The sequence below is a fragment of the Thamnophis sirtalis genome, unplaced genomic scaffold (genome assembly GCF_051295495.1).
Source record: "Thamnophis sirtalis isolate CommonGarterSnake01/CBP01778 unplaced genomic scaffold, rThaSir2_p1.2 scaffold_21, whole genome shotgun sequence".
Lineage (NCBI taxonomy): Eukaryota > Metazoa > Chordata > Lepidosauria > Squamata > Natricidae > Thamnophis > Thamnophis sirtalis.
In genome coordinates, this window is record NW_028261401.1 from 666,977 (window position 1) to 682,077 (window position 15,101).

Here is a 15,101-nt window from a genome sequence, read left to right on the forward strand (position 1 = left end):
ATGATGGAGTTGGCCAAGCTCTTCCCCAACCATCTCTTCATTCGGTTTCCTGGTTTTGTAGCCAAGAAAGCCAGCACCACCATGATGGTTTTGGCTAAGAGAGAAGAAATGGCAACTGAGAAGATGATGCTGAAGACCGTTTGTCAGAGAAGGCAGGTGGCTTTCTTTGGTTGACCAATGAAGAGAGAAGGAGACAGGAAGCAAAGCAGGAGGGAGACCAGGAGGATGTAGGAGAGGTCCCGGTTGTTGGCTTTGACAAGGGGAGTTTCTCGGTATTGAATGAAGATGATTAAAACAAGGACTGTGGTTAAGAACAAGAATAGGGCAAGAGAGACCAGGATGATGCCCAGAAGTTCTTCATAAGACAGGAAGGTTATGACTTTGGGGATACATTGGACTCTGTCCTCATTTGGATATTTATCATCTGGACACTTGATGCATTTTTCTGTGTCTGAGAAACCAAAAAATAACTTTCTTTGATATTCTGTCCTTTTATCTTACAAGAAATATCTTCTTTGGATAATGTGATAGCACAGGCATTGCCATTTTCAATTTCATTAAAAAGACCATAAGATGGATATTTTTTTTAATGTAGCTAGATGTATGAAGTTGAGGGGAGTCCCAGGTCCTAGGATGTTAATTATTTCCTATGTAATGTGTAGAAGCTTCATAACAACCTAAATTATTAGAGGTTAATAATGTATCACATAATAATTTTAGGCAAACCTCCTGAGTCCTGCCACATGGCAGTTAATATACTGGACTTGGAGGATACTTATAGTATGCTGTAACATCTGTATGTATGTGCTAACATCAGTAGCACATATCCTAACAAAAAAGCAGGAGAGAGATTTCCTCTGCTGTGAGTAAAGCTTGTCCAGTCTGCCACCCCCTCCTCCCATCTCCTCCCAGCCCCTCCTTCAAAGTATTTTTGGTTTACTTCATTTTAGATTAAAAAATTGTTCAGGTTAAAAATAAAAAAGGTGAGCTTGTGTGTTTTAACTTGCACTTTCATGAAAATGTTCTGGATGGATCCAATTCCACAAAGCCTTCCATTTTCCTCAGTGTGACCCACCTTCCTGAGTGGAGAAGGTCCCCTCCGTACAAGGAATGCAGTCATAGCAGCAAACTGGCTCTCCTTCTCGAGCCCTCTTGACAAATCCAGGATAACAACTTTCCACACATTTGGATTCAGGCAGGGACTGAGCAGAAAAACAAGGAGTTCCAAAGAAAATGTGTTAGGACTCTCCATCTATGAAAAATGGAGGTAGAAATGGATGGAGATCACTGTTCCCTCTAAGGTGTGTGGCTGCGCGGCCACACACGTGGCAAGAAACCCCCGCGCAGCAGTTTCTAACTGCCGCGCAGAGATTTCTACCAAAGCAAATGTGGGGAAGTCCTTTGCAGGCGGCTAGAACTGGCCGCCCGCAAAGGACCTCCCCAGACTTGTTTTGATGAGCCGCCCGTGGCAGTGGTGCCTCTCCCTCCACACGGAGCACCTGAGGTGACCCCCACGTTATCCCTCCCCCTTCCTCCTCTGCCCTGCTTTTGAGGAGCCATGAGGCCACGGGAGCTAGTAGGAAAGCGGCAGAAGTGGAGGCGGTGGCAGGGGTAAACCAAAGCCCAGCTGAGGTGCTCCAAGCAGAGGGGGAGGCACCACCACTGCTGCCATGGGCGGGGGAGCCAGCGGGAGCTTTGCCGGCTTCACCGGCAAAGAAGGAGAAGAAGCAAGAGGATTGGCGGCTTTGCAATGCAACCCCCTGGTCCCGCCGGCCGCGGGTTTGATTTGGTGTAAGCGGGGGCAGAACACATGCTGCGCCGACTTTGCGCCACGTCTTTGCTGTGAGGTGGAGTAATTCAACACCCCCCCAAAGAACGTCTCTCTCTCTCTCTCTCTCTCTCTCTCTCTCTCTCTCTGTGTGTGTGTGTGTGTGTGTGATTCCGCTTGATGAGATGGTGGTAGAAAAAGTATATGAATTGTGAATTGGATCAAAATTGGTGGCCAAAGGAGTGGAGGGAAGAAAGGAAGGAAGGAAGGAAGGAAGGAAGGAAGGAAGGAAGGAAGGAAGGAAGGAAGGAAGGAAGGAAGGAAGGAAGGAAGCCCTGCCCCATGTGAAAAAAACTGAAGATGGAGCAGTGAATGAATAAACCATAAAAGCAACAAACAGTTAATGCGTAAGTAAGCTGAGGAGCAAGTTCTCAACTAAGGAAGCAATATAAGAAAGAAATATAAAAAGCTCAATATGCCAAAACACTTATTTTAGTCTTCATTTAATTACTTGTAGTCTGATGTAACATCTTTTTAAAGTTAACGTTAGTTAGAAAAGATAGGGTACAAAACTTAAATAATAAAAAAAATGTACATTCATTTTGAAAAATAAATGCAATACTTCATTAATTTCATATCTTTATTTAAAATAGTTTTGGCATGGCATATGATTTTATTGACACAGTTGGAAATGATGTGGATGTTGTATCTGATTCTGAGGTATATATATTCTTAAGTAACATAACATATAGCATATTGTCCAAACTTGCTAGACTATTTAATTGATCTTACTACTTTAAAGGGGGAGAGTTTCATGATAAATTATTTTATTACATTTATGTTGCATTTATATATTATATTTATTACATTTATATTCCACATTATATATTTGTATTGTTATTTTAGTGTTTATTGTCAATTTCGATAGATATTATATTGATATATCAATACTGATTTTAATCATACTAAATAACAATTACTGCTATTATTTATCAGCATTAAATATTTACAGTTTTTAATATTGAGAGTCATATTTTAGAATAATAGCATTATCTTTTAATAGGATAATTGGCAAAATCTAATTCAAATGTGATGGGTTGCATTCCAAAGGAATGTGAGAGGACAGGTTGCCTGCAAAATGCCAGGACCCAGGCTGTTGGTGCCATGTCTCTCTCTAGCCAGTCTAACAATCTAAAAGCTGAGCAGAGAGCCTTTTTTTTTTTTTAGGGTGAGCGGAAAAGTATAGTGTTTGAGTGGCACTTTTCATGCCTGGCATTCATCAGGCTGAAACCTTGCTAGCAATCGGCGCTTGACGCTTGGAATGTTGCGCAAATGTCCAGCAGACGTGACAGCAGTTCAAACTGTTGCTCTCTTAGGTGCTCAGGCATGAAACTGTGCAGCTCAAACACTACACTTTTCCGCTCACACTGAAAAAAAATTAGAGGGAACATTGATGGAGACAAGTAGTCCCTGGTCTTCACTGAGGTAAATATGAAATCTTTGACTACTTCTAAACAGATGCAGGAGGTATAACAACTGGCAGATTCTTCATTTAGTTCCTCCCTTTTGCTTTTGGTATTTAACATTACAATAAAGTACTTTTCTACTTAAAGTCTTGAGGGGTGGAATTGAAAAAAGATGGAAGTATGATGATATATTCATTTTAAAACTGAGAATAAAATTTATTGTAAAAGATTTAGGAAACTTTTATTCCATTAGATTTTTTAATGTAGAATAAAACTGTGATGAAGAAAGAAACCTCTGACCAGTAAGATCTTGAAAGATTTCAATAAAACATTGAAAAGCCCCTCCACTTAGCTCTTGTCTGTTGAAGACCCTACATTAAATGATACCAACTGGCATGGAAGGCCAACCACACTGGAGACTATAGGCTTTGCCGACTTAAAATGGGACCTCAGGCTTTGGGAAACAGAGAAGAGACAGCAAAATTTCTCTCACCTTATTGAGTAGCTTAAGCTGTGAAAGAGCATCTTGGTTGATAGAAAGTCTCTGTGTTACAAAATACACCAGAGTCTCTTTCCTGGGATCATCCCAAGGGAGAACCAGCAAGCTGACAATAAATAGATCTGCTGTTATGTCTCCATTTTGGTTCAAGTACAGTTTAAAGTAGGAAATATTCCAAAATTCATTCTTCTCCAGAAAGGGATGAAACTAGAATGGGAACATCCAGGAGAAAACTTTATTTCCTATCCCAGTTTGAATTTTTCTTCTACAATTGTCTAATCTCCAAATATAGTTAAATAGGATAAAAATAACTGCCATTATCTTCATAAGTGAATGAAAATTGTTGAATTGGATGGACTGAAACTTAATTTGCTGTTGGCATCCCTGAAGAAGGAGTCTGGTTTGAAGGCAGGCTGCTTGGAGATGGCTGGAGGGTCCATGGACCCTGAAGACTCAAAGTGGACCGAACGGAGGACTGATGAAATGGATTCTTTCAAGAAGATTGAGGGAGATTGGGGAATGAACTTGCTATATTTAACTGGAAAACAAGTCTTAAAAGTCATTGTATTTCAATTTACAGGAGGTCCTATGACTTTAGGGAGTGGAAAAGTTGTTGTGAAAGATTCTAATTAAAATTTTAAGGAAATGTATTATTATTAAGGATCAAACAAAAGATGTTTAACCCTGGACAGATTCTGGATGGATCAGAAATAATGATTGTGGTGGTCTGTGGTAGTTAAGAAGCCCCTGTAAATTTTCTGTGAGATGGTCTCAGGGTCTCCTCCAAATTTATAAAGGTAAAATTCCACGATGCTAATCACAAACACATACCATACAAACACATAATGTATCCTTTTTGTGCCTATACGCACACTATACTATGTAATATGTACTGTATTTTTCAGAGTATAAGACGCACCTTTTATCCTCTAAAAAGAGGCTGAAAATCTGGGTGCGTCTTATACATCAAATACAGCATTTTTTGCCTCCTGAAGCTCCGTCCCTTCACCAAAATGGCTGTGCATACCCTTATGGAGACTTTCAGAGAGATCCTGGGGGCTGGAGAGGGCAGATATGAGCAAAAAACTGGCCGTTTTTTGCCCCCCTCCCAGCCCCCAGCAGCACTGTATAAGCCTCCATAAGGCTATGCATGAAATTCTTTTTGACAAAAAACGAGCTCATTTTTGCAAAAAAGGGGCCATTTTTTGCTCATTTTTCCCCCACCCCCACCCTCCCAGGAACACTCTGCAAGCCCCCCCAAAGCTAATTATGTCTTTTTTTTGAAGAAAAAATGGGCCCGTTTTCATGAAAAACGGGCCTTTTGGGGAGGTTTGCAGAGTGCAAAAACTTTTTTTTCCTTTTGGAAAGCTCTTTAACTGATTGATGAGAATTACATTGATCAACTGCTGTGCCAGCAGAAACACCTACCTATTTACTGTATTTCTCTCTATCTCTATTTCTCTCTCTCTCTATCCCTCTGCCTACGTACCTACCTACACACACACTCTCCCTACCTACCTACTGTATTTCTCTCTCTCTCTTTATTTCTCTTTCTCTCTATCCCTTTACCTACCTACCTACCTACCTACCTACCTACCTACCTACCTACCTACCTAACTACTCTCTCTCTCTCCCTACCTATCTATATTTCTCTCTCTTTCTATTTCTCTCTCTCTATTCCTCTACCTACCTACCAACTCTCTCTATTTCTCTCTCTCTCTCTCTCTCTCTCTCTCTCTCTCTCTCTCTCTCTCCCCCTTTATCTACCTAACTATCTAACTACTCTCTCTCCCTACCTACCTACTGTACTTCTCTCTCTTTCTCTCCCTATCTCTCCTCTATCTACCTATCTACTTTTTCAAAAATTTGCCTTTTCAAAACCTTGGTACGTAATTAAATTGGCCAGATCTGTTGAGATGGTTCCCCACCTTCTCCTCTGGATTCCTTCTCCAAAGGATCTAAGATTAAAGGATCCATATTGGGACCCCATACCTGCCATGGCTGCAGCCTTGGAGACCCCAAGATCTTGGGATCCACCTTCCTTCCCCTTCTCGATCTGGAGGAATATGCAGCACTCAAGGCCTGGGCCAGAGTCTTTGTGAGACTGTAATATTGAGAGTAATTTGTGATCCGGATCCTGTTCCTTTTCTCCTGGGTCTCCAGAGGTGCTTTCTGGGTACATCTTCTGCGGCCTTTGAAAGAAAAGACGTGCTTAGAAAGAGAACAGTGAAAATAGTGATCTTGAAACTTTTCTTCCACAAAGAAATGGGGTTCAAAGGCATCATCTTCTGACCCTGTTTTTGTTAGATAACCAAAGTTCGAAATACTATGGATGTATTTGAGAGGTTTGTGCTTGCTTATTACGTACCCTATAAAATTTGTGAGGATCCAGACTTTTCCTTCAATGGGTCCTGGCAAACCCATAAAGGTTAAATGAAAATGGCTAATTCTGTCCCAAATAGAATCAAGTTCTATGAAGTGAACAAAGACATTGACTTGTCTCCACTTGGAGAGGGCTTCCCTGAGGGGGGTTGCATGTTCAGTTTTTGAAAATTGTTGTGATATAACCACACAAATTCCATTCCTGAGAAGCACATGAGGAAAAATCCTCATGAAATTCTCTCCCTTCTCCGTGTCTGAAGCAAAGAGGCCAATCAGGGTCCATCTGAAATGCAGGAGCAGTTGGACAATTGCTGGGTACTGAAACCCTTGTTTGGGGAGCATCCGGTGGAAAAAGGGGAACTGACTTTTATCACTCAAAGCCTCTGAAGAAGGTTCATAACTGATCTGAAAGAGCAATGAAGAAAGCTGTTTTATATTTGAAGTCAGATCAAATGAAAAATATTAGTTTTTAATAAATCCAAACTGGTTCTCATGAATGTATTAGAATAGTTTCCTAAACATTTCCTAGACATAGTTTAAAATATACTTAGCAATATTGCATCATGATAACGGGCAATAGCAAACCAATTAAAAACTATAAAAATATAAATCATATTACTGTATTACCCCTATATTTACTGCAATTAGATTAACAAGTTCAAATGCCAACTTAAGTATTCTATTCCAATAAAGGACCTATTATAATTTTTGGGGAGTGCTGCATCTTTTTCTGTTTCTATATCCCAAATTCTTTCTGGAGGAATCTTTTTAGCTTCTTCTCCAGTTGTACAAGAAACAGGGAGACTTCAGTTCTTTATACAATTTGTCAGTTGTATAATACAAGATTGGTTTTTAATTGAAGTTTTGTCTCTTCTAACAGCCACAATTTTTGGAGTCTGTCAGTTTCCATAATTCAGTTTTATACCAATATCCATATTTTTTTTATTTTAGACAAAGCAGAAAATGTGTAAATCCCCAAATCAGCTCTGAGGGCAGTCCTTTTGTCCACGCCAATATATTCCTCAGAGACTGTGATTGGGTTGGTTCTGCTGGTGGTTTCTCTCTGAAGCCCCAAACATCAGATTGATATAAGAACATGGGGGAAACATTAGCCTCAGATACTTTAACAATTGGGGTTGAGGAAGCAGGAGAGCCCATGATTTTTTTAAATTTTTAGCACTAGATTCACTCTTGTCCGTGCTCTAACTGAGCTCCTTTGATGATGAGGGATCCAAGATTCGAGAAAACAACCACAGGTAAGGAAAAGTGTTACTTGCTCTACTGGATTACCATCAAAATGGTGTCTGTTTATGATGTTGTTTCCCAAGGACCATAACTTTTGAACTTGATTTATTAATTATCAGATAATTATTATGACAAAAGAATCCAAGTCTTCTTCACAGGGTATACAATCCAATGTTTAAGTGTGATAATATCATATTATCAGTGTAAATCAGTGTGTTCCAATAAGTATTTAGCATGCTAAACATATGTACCTATATCAGGACTTATAACAGAATAAAAAGGTGGGAAAGGACCTTGGGGGTTCTCTTCACTCAAGTAGGAGATTATACTATTCCAGACAAATGGATGTCCAGTCTCTTCTTAAAAGCCTCCAGCGATGGAGCACCACAACTTATGAAGGCGAGGCATTCCATTTCTCACCATTAGGAAATTTCTCCGTAGTTCTAGGTTGTTTCTCTCATTGCTTACTTTCCACCCATTGTTTCTTGTCTTGCTTTCTAGTTGCTTTGGAAAATAGCTTAACCCCCTCTATTTGTGGCAGTCCCTCAAATATTGGTACTGTAAGGTCCTTCCTCTATTCCCCTAATCAAGAAAGAGTGGACTCTTGAAACAGCAGCATTTCAAATGGAACCTTTTATTGAAAGAAGGTGATTGGAAGACAAAAACAAAGCAGCGTCTGAGTCCCCCACCCCCACCCCAGGCAATTCCGTTAGGATAAAGTGGTTAGAAATCCCTCCTCTCAGTTGAATGTTGAATGAGCCAATCCACAAGTCTGAAGATGTTGTGGAAACGGTGGTCTTCCTGTGAAGGAGATAAGGATTCATTCCCATGGGCTTCTTCTGTGAGGCTTCCAAGCTGAGAGAGAACAGATGGGCCTCCCCCTTTGTACAGTAAATCAAAGTTATACATTTATTTATAATCTGTTTTTGAACACTTCATTTGTCCCAGTAAGTCATTCATATTATTTATATGTGAAAATGAGATGGCAATAGAGGCCTCAACAACCAGGGATATAGTTTTATCAGTTAAATAGTTGGTAGAATGTTTTCTCCAGGGAATGTATTGCTTGCATTTCAGGACCTTTTATGATTAATTTCAACATGAACATAATGGGGTAAAATATTGACATTTTTGCTAATATGGAGAAAAGCAGCTCTTGAATTCCATGGAGAAGACATGACTGCATCGGCTGCTCACCCACCACCACCCACCCCTCACTTTACCAGAGGGAGAAAAATACACACTAACCTGTGGGACTTTGTAGGTGCCTCCTAATGTTGACATCTGGATGGAGATGTCCCTGTCAGCTGCATCAAGAAGAGCCATGAAGTTGTCCTTCCTCCCACAGCCGTAGTTGGGGACATTGGCTTCTCCAATAGAGAGCATGTCCAACAAGGCATCTGATGTGCAGAACGTGCTCAAATAGTTGGCATGGATGTTGTAGCCAAGGGAGAGATTGTGCAGGAGCTGGGAATTCTTGTTGACCATTTGAATGGCAAAAATTAAATTTAAGCCATATAAAAAACCATAAGAATTGCTATTGGGAAAAATGTTATTACAATCAACAGGAACAACAAATACTTTTCATTATATATAATATATATAATCCTCCTACTGAGCCTTAAGCCACCATTGATACAAAACCAATGATCAGTTACACAAATATGGAAATTGGCTGAGATACGGCAACTATAACTGGTTCAATCACTGCTTTAAATAGAATTCATTATTCAAGTGATAAATTAAGGATTAGACTGAGAAAGGAAAATAACCTGCAGCCTTTCAGCTTTTTTTCAGACCCATTTTTATATTTGAGTCTCTTTTATAAAACCAGACAAAAGAGAGAAGCCATGGAAATCAAAATCATTCATTAAATTAGACACATCCTTCAATATAGGAATAAATGAAAAATAAGGAGAGTGTTAGAATGGAGGGATTGCAACTTCATCACCTTGAATGACTTACAAATCAATGAAAACAAACTGAACAGAAGGAGCCATGTTGAAAAGCAACTTTGTATGAAATATTTCAAATCCAGTGATGACTATACCAATGAGATGATCTCCTGGGCTGTAAAAGCTCCATGGATTATTTACATCCTGGTGCTTGAAATTCAGTGAGCATTTCATTCTCAGCTTCCCAGAGACTGGACGAGACACCAGCAGCATCAGAAGCAGAAGCAGGAGGTCCATAATTCATGAGGCAAATCAATCCATCTCCTTTCTATTTTTAAAGAAGAATTAGAAGAATTCAAAGGATTCTCACAAGGTGGAATATGATTCAGTTGTTTTCCTGATTCAAACACAGAGAAACACTCAGCTTCATCTGGAAAGGAGACAGATGTTCATTCAAAAGCACAGACCTTGCCTGTCCCAAAACTCCATATTTCTCTGCCCAAAGTCTCCCCTGGAGGATTCGGCCAAAGAGCAGAACTGAAACTTTTATCATAATTCTCCCTGTCAGGAGGGATCCCTGGATAATTCAACTCGTTCTTGGACTCAACGGTTGTTGGGAAATTCTCTGGAGGGAAATGAAAGGGAAATAATCCCTATGTGATTCATAATAACAGGGACAGAAATTGAATTAAATCCATCATCTAGAATTGAGAGGTTTGGGGTCTCCATGCTTGAAACTGGCCCCAGAGGGAATACACGCACCTGTAGCTGAAGAAATAAATAAATCTGAGATTTGTTTGCATAGTGACTAAAGACAAAGCTCTGGGGGCCAGTTAATGCCAGAGCATATCACAGATCTGAAATAGCTGCCTGTACTTTATTTTGAAAGTTAATGCTCAAAGGCACCACACGAAAGTGCTGATGCAATAGTGCAGCCAGTTTCTAAGAACAAAATCAACTTTAATGAAAAACTACTTACCAGAACTTTGCATAGTTCAAAAAATAATATGAGAGAGTGACAGACAGACAGAAAATCAAATGAAAAAAGATGGAGAAATCAAGGCTGCCTCTCACCCCATGTGAGGAGGGGAGGAGGGGTGGGAGTTGAAGGGGAGCTCAGGACTCGCGTGTTGCAGATGGAAAGCTGATCTGCAAAATCCATCTTCCAGAGACCTGGGAATGCAGAAGCCCATATGCCATGTTTCCCTGCTACTTTTCCCATGCACAGGACAGGCAAAGGGGCTCTTGTCGGAATGCCAGACAAGACTCTGCTCAGCTGAGTTTGGAGCCCCTGCTGGGAGGAGGAAGCTGACAGCCTCATGTTGGGAAAGGGAAGCAGATCTGCAAAATCCACCTCCAGGTTCCATCTTCTGAGTTCTGGAAATGGAGAGACCATATCCCATGTTGAACTGCCACCCCATTCCATACATGGGGCACTCAGGAGAAAGCAAAGCCCAGACCCATAGAAAAGGCCCAGAGTGGCCAAGAAGGAGGAAGGGATCTCGGGAAGACCCCATCCCCCCATTCCTGGGAAGAGACTAATCTGGTTTATGGGTCCCAGGTTGAAGGTTGGGGGAATGCAGCCCCCTGGGTTTCTCCAGCTTCTCTTGGGCTTTGTGTCTTTCCAGGAGAGGCTCCTCTGGGGGAGAAGCCATTCAGGGCTGGGTCTTCCAAGGGGATCCTGCATTGCCTCCAGCATTGCTTGAGAGGAAAAGAAGGGTAGCCTCATCCTGGAGGGGACCCTCTTTGACTCTGAGGAAGATGGGGGTCCAATATGGCTCCTGCAGAGCCTCCAGAATGGTTTGAAGATGTTACCTCCATTTTGAAATTAAGAAACAGACCTGAAGAGATCAGTTATTCACCGATTTTGCATACTGAAGAAACCATCAATTCTCACCATCAGAAGTGAATAACTTCATAATTAATTGCACTGTCATATAACCCCAAGATCCTGATCCTGGTTTGGGAGCCATCTTGGTTGATTCTGAAAACGCTCTAAGCCAACATTGAGTAAAGCCTGGGATGCTCTGCGAATTCAGCCACTTGCTGATGCTTCAGAATCGGGCAGAGTCGCAAAATCTTCCCAGATTTTGAGGCTCTGAGGCCCCAAACCTCCCTGGACCAGGAATGGCTGGCAGGACCTTCCAGGAGAGCCTCGTTGGCTCTTTCTCTCTGGCTGTAACCACTGAACCCACTGGCTCCTCCTTGGGGAACAGAACAGCCTCCTCTGAACCTCCGGTTTTTTTCATTAAATATTCAGCCTTTGCTAATGGTATAGCTATGGCTGAGGATAATGGGAGCCGAAGTCCACACATTTGGAAGGGGCAGGTGGGAATTCACTCAATTCAGGCAGGACAGAGATCCATAAAGAGGACTTGGAAAAAGACTCTTGAAAGCAGCAGCCTCCATTGTTTCTTCCAATGCTTGGCAGGAGAGAGGGGGGGAGAGGGACAGGGAGATGGGGGAGAGAGCGAGGGAGGGAGAGGGAGGGAGGGAGAGAGAGAGAGGATGGGGGAAGCCAACCCAGAGAGGGTCACAGCCAAATTCCCTTCTTCAATTTGATGGGAGACACAACCAGCGTTTCTGCTCTGGGGAGCAACTCCAGTATCCTGAGGCCTCATTGGGAATTCCAGCATCCAACACCATCTAGGGGGCTGCAAGTGAGATGAGGAGAATCAAAGCATCTGGCCTGCCTCCATCCAAATTCCAAGAAAGAAAACCCCCGACTCCATTGAGGAGGAGAAAAAGTCCTTTTACTGAGTTTGAAATGATGGTGGCCAAAGCAAGGCAAGATCGGATTCAAAAAGCATGAAAGTGACAGGTTGAAAGTTTCTTCAAATCCCTCCTTCCCCCCAGGGTCCCTTGCTGGGGGTCCAACCAATGTTCAGGGTAATGTCGTGTGAGGCTCATTTTCAGGTATTTGGCCCATCTGGAGTCCCAGGACGGTTGACTTCGACTGGGTGTCAACCACTCCACTCAGCAGTGCAGTCGTTCTTGAGAGCAAACCTCCCTTTCAGTTCAGTTCCCCTCACCAGCCCTCTCCCCCCACCCAAATGCCAGCTGCCCCTTTGCCCCCCGCTACTATGGCAGCCGATAGCAAGCAAACATCAGTGGAGAATCCCATGCTGGAGATCCACTTGGATCCTCTGAACCCACAACCACAAAGCTCTGCAAGTCTCTATGAAGGTTTGTCCAGAAATTGTGGGAAATCACTGAACCACCCCCCTACCTAAAGAAGCCTCCCTCTCCCACCCTCCTGGCTCTTTCCCCTGGATGCCAAACTCTGATCTGGCTCACACATCCCCCAACCCCCCTTCGCTTGGCCATAGTTTACTCCAAGTATTGCAGTCGGCTGCTGAAAACCTCGAATCCAGAAGGGGATCCTATGAAAGCTTTCCATCCTGCCTACAAAGGGGCTGCATTGGGCAGCACATGCCTGATGTGTGGTAAATCTGAGTTTACACAACACCTTTAATGCAGGTCAATGAAAGAGAGCTGCTACTTTGGCAATAGGTGCCATGCCAAAATATATAAAGCAGATGCTGGCTTGGCGTGATGACCTTCTTCAACACAGGGGATGGTTGAGAGAGAGGGAGGGAGGGGAGGAGGGGCTCCTACTTGGGGTGGGGTATGATAGATGACCTCTGGGGGACCTCCAGCTATAGGATCTTCTGGGACTCCCCCAAAAGAACCATGGGGGGCTGCTGGTCTTTCTCCTTCCCCTCTGCCCCCTAACTTCCCACTTTGGGGGACCCTCCCTGAGTCTCAGCTGGAGAGGAGAGAAAATCTCCCTGCAGCTTTTCTTCCCCTCAAAATGGAGGGGAAAAGAATCGCCTCAGAAAAAAGAGGCCACAAAGTGGAGGGGGCTGCGGGAACTTTACTCACTTTAGCTTTTCCTTCTCGCTGCCTGTGGGGACGAGCTGGGACTGAAAAGCAGAACTGTAGACTGCTTCCTACAGGCAATGTGAAGGACAACTAAAGCATTGAAAGATGACTGAGGACCCTGAGTGCTGGATAGGGAATTCTGGGAATTGAACTCCAGACATCTTAAGGTGCTAAAGTTGAGCAACCTGCCCTAGGAGGCCCTTCACTGGGCAGTCGGACAGATGACCTCCACTGAAGGACCTTCAAGGAGTGGGAGGTCCAAACCCTAGGTCACCTTTTCCCTAATTGCGTGGGGGCAGGAGTGCGATATTGAACACTGGAGGGTGACCAGGGAATCAAGGGGTTTCCCCTCTTTTTTTAATAGAAAAAATATTTCTTTTTCTTATCCATCAGCAGAGGATATACACCAACCACACTATTTTCATTTTATTCCTAGAAACATAAAAAATAGACCAGGAAGAGCCTGGGCAGACAGTCAGCTGAGGAGTGATAAACTGTCTCTTGTGACATCTACACAACCTGCTTTACACAGTGACTTCAGCCATGCTTTCATTCACACTTGCATCTCTTAATCCTGGTTTGTTTTCTGAGGTTGAACCTGCTGGCCGATGAGTCAATGAAACTTGGAAACCCCAAAGTCTGTTAATTCAGGGGAGACAGGTTGGACAATCGATTATAACTGAAGATAAACTGGGGAAAATAACATTTTCTTCCGAAAAGGATCCTGTTCACACAACACACTTCACCAAGTATAGGGAAACATTCTCACAGCCACCCTGAGACCAAACCCAGGTTTAGGTTCAGCCTCTTGAGAACCAATCAGGAACCACTGATGACCATAGCTGCCCCTCTCTCTCTCCCCTGGGATCCCTCCTGGGGTGAACACAGAAATCAGGGTGGGCTCATTTCTGATTGAAAAGGGGCTTCCTCCCCTCTGGGCCCATCCAGGCTTCAGGGAGACATGGCAGAGACCCTGATGGAGGAGAGAAGCCCCTTTGATGCATCAGCCTGGCCTTCAAAAGACACAGCTTGAACCCAGAGCCACCAAGGATCTTATAGCCAGGCCTTGAGAGGAGGACCTGGAATATGGGCCAACTTCTGTTCCTCACCATAAGGAGGGACCTGCCTTTATCCTCCCCAACTCAGTCCCCTCCCCAGTTCTCCCATGTAGGCAAAGGGAAGTAGACATCAGTGAGATAAGAGACACAATCCCTCAACAATGGATCCAAAATAAACCAGGGACATAGGTGCCCCAAGAACAGCTTCTAAGCACTTGGAGGTTTTTTAGTGAAGGGGTTCACCCCACAGCCTCAGAGCCAAGGTGGCGCAGTGGTTAAATGCAGCACTGCAGGCTACTTCAGCTGACTGCAGTTCTGCAGTTCGGCTGTTCAAATCTCACCGGCTCAGGGTTGACTCAGCCTTCCATCCTTCCGAGGTGGGTAAAATGAGGACCCGGATTGTTGTTGGGGGCAATATGTTGACTCTGTAAACCGCTTAGAGAGGGCTGAAAGCCCTATGAAGATGTATATAAGTCTAACTGCTATTGCTATTGCTAGATGGGAATGTCAAAAGTATCTCACTTAAAAACCAGCTCCAATTTAGGATTAATATATGGAATTCTGATATAAAAGAAAATCCCAAATTAAAATAAGGTGGAACAGCTGTAAAAAGAAAAATAGATGAATGATGAACCAAAATCTGGTGAAAGAAAAAGAATACATACAAATGTTAGAGAAAGAACTGAAAATATTTTTAGGATGAACAAAAAAGAAGATACATCATTACAAAAATTTTGGGACACCACAAAAGCATATGTCAGGGGATAAACAATTGCCTATATGACAAGGAAAAACAAGGGAAAAAAGGTGCAACAAGAAATATTACAGAAGGAACTTAAGAAGGCAGAATCAGAACTACAGAAAGACCCACAAAACAGGACTAAGAAAGAAAAAAGAGAGCTC

General features: G+C 42.8%; 1 long non-coding RNA gene across 1 annotated transcript; it reads right to left on the reverse strand.

Moving 5' to 3' along the window:
* Positions 1-229: 229 nt before the first annotated feature.
* On the reverse strand, positions 230-3,785 carry LOC148042230 (uncharacterized). The gene is made up of 3 exons (XR_015695247.1): positions 3,728-3,785; positions 1,076-1,202; positions 230-451 (listed from the first exon to the last, which is right to left on the reverse strand). It is a non-coding gene; the product is annotated as an uncharacterized LOC148042230 (long non-coding RNA).
* Between the last annotated feature and the right edge of the window lie 11,316 nt (positions 3,786-15,101).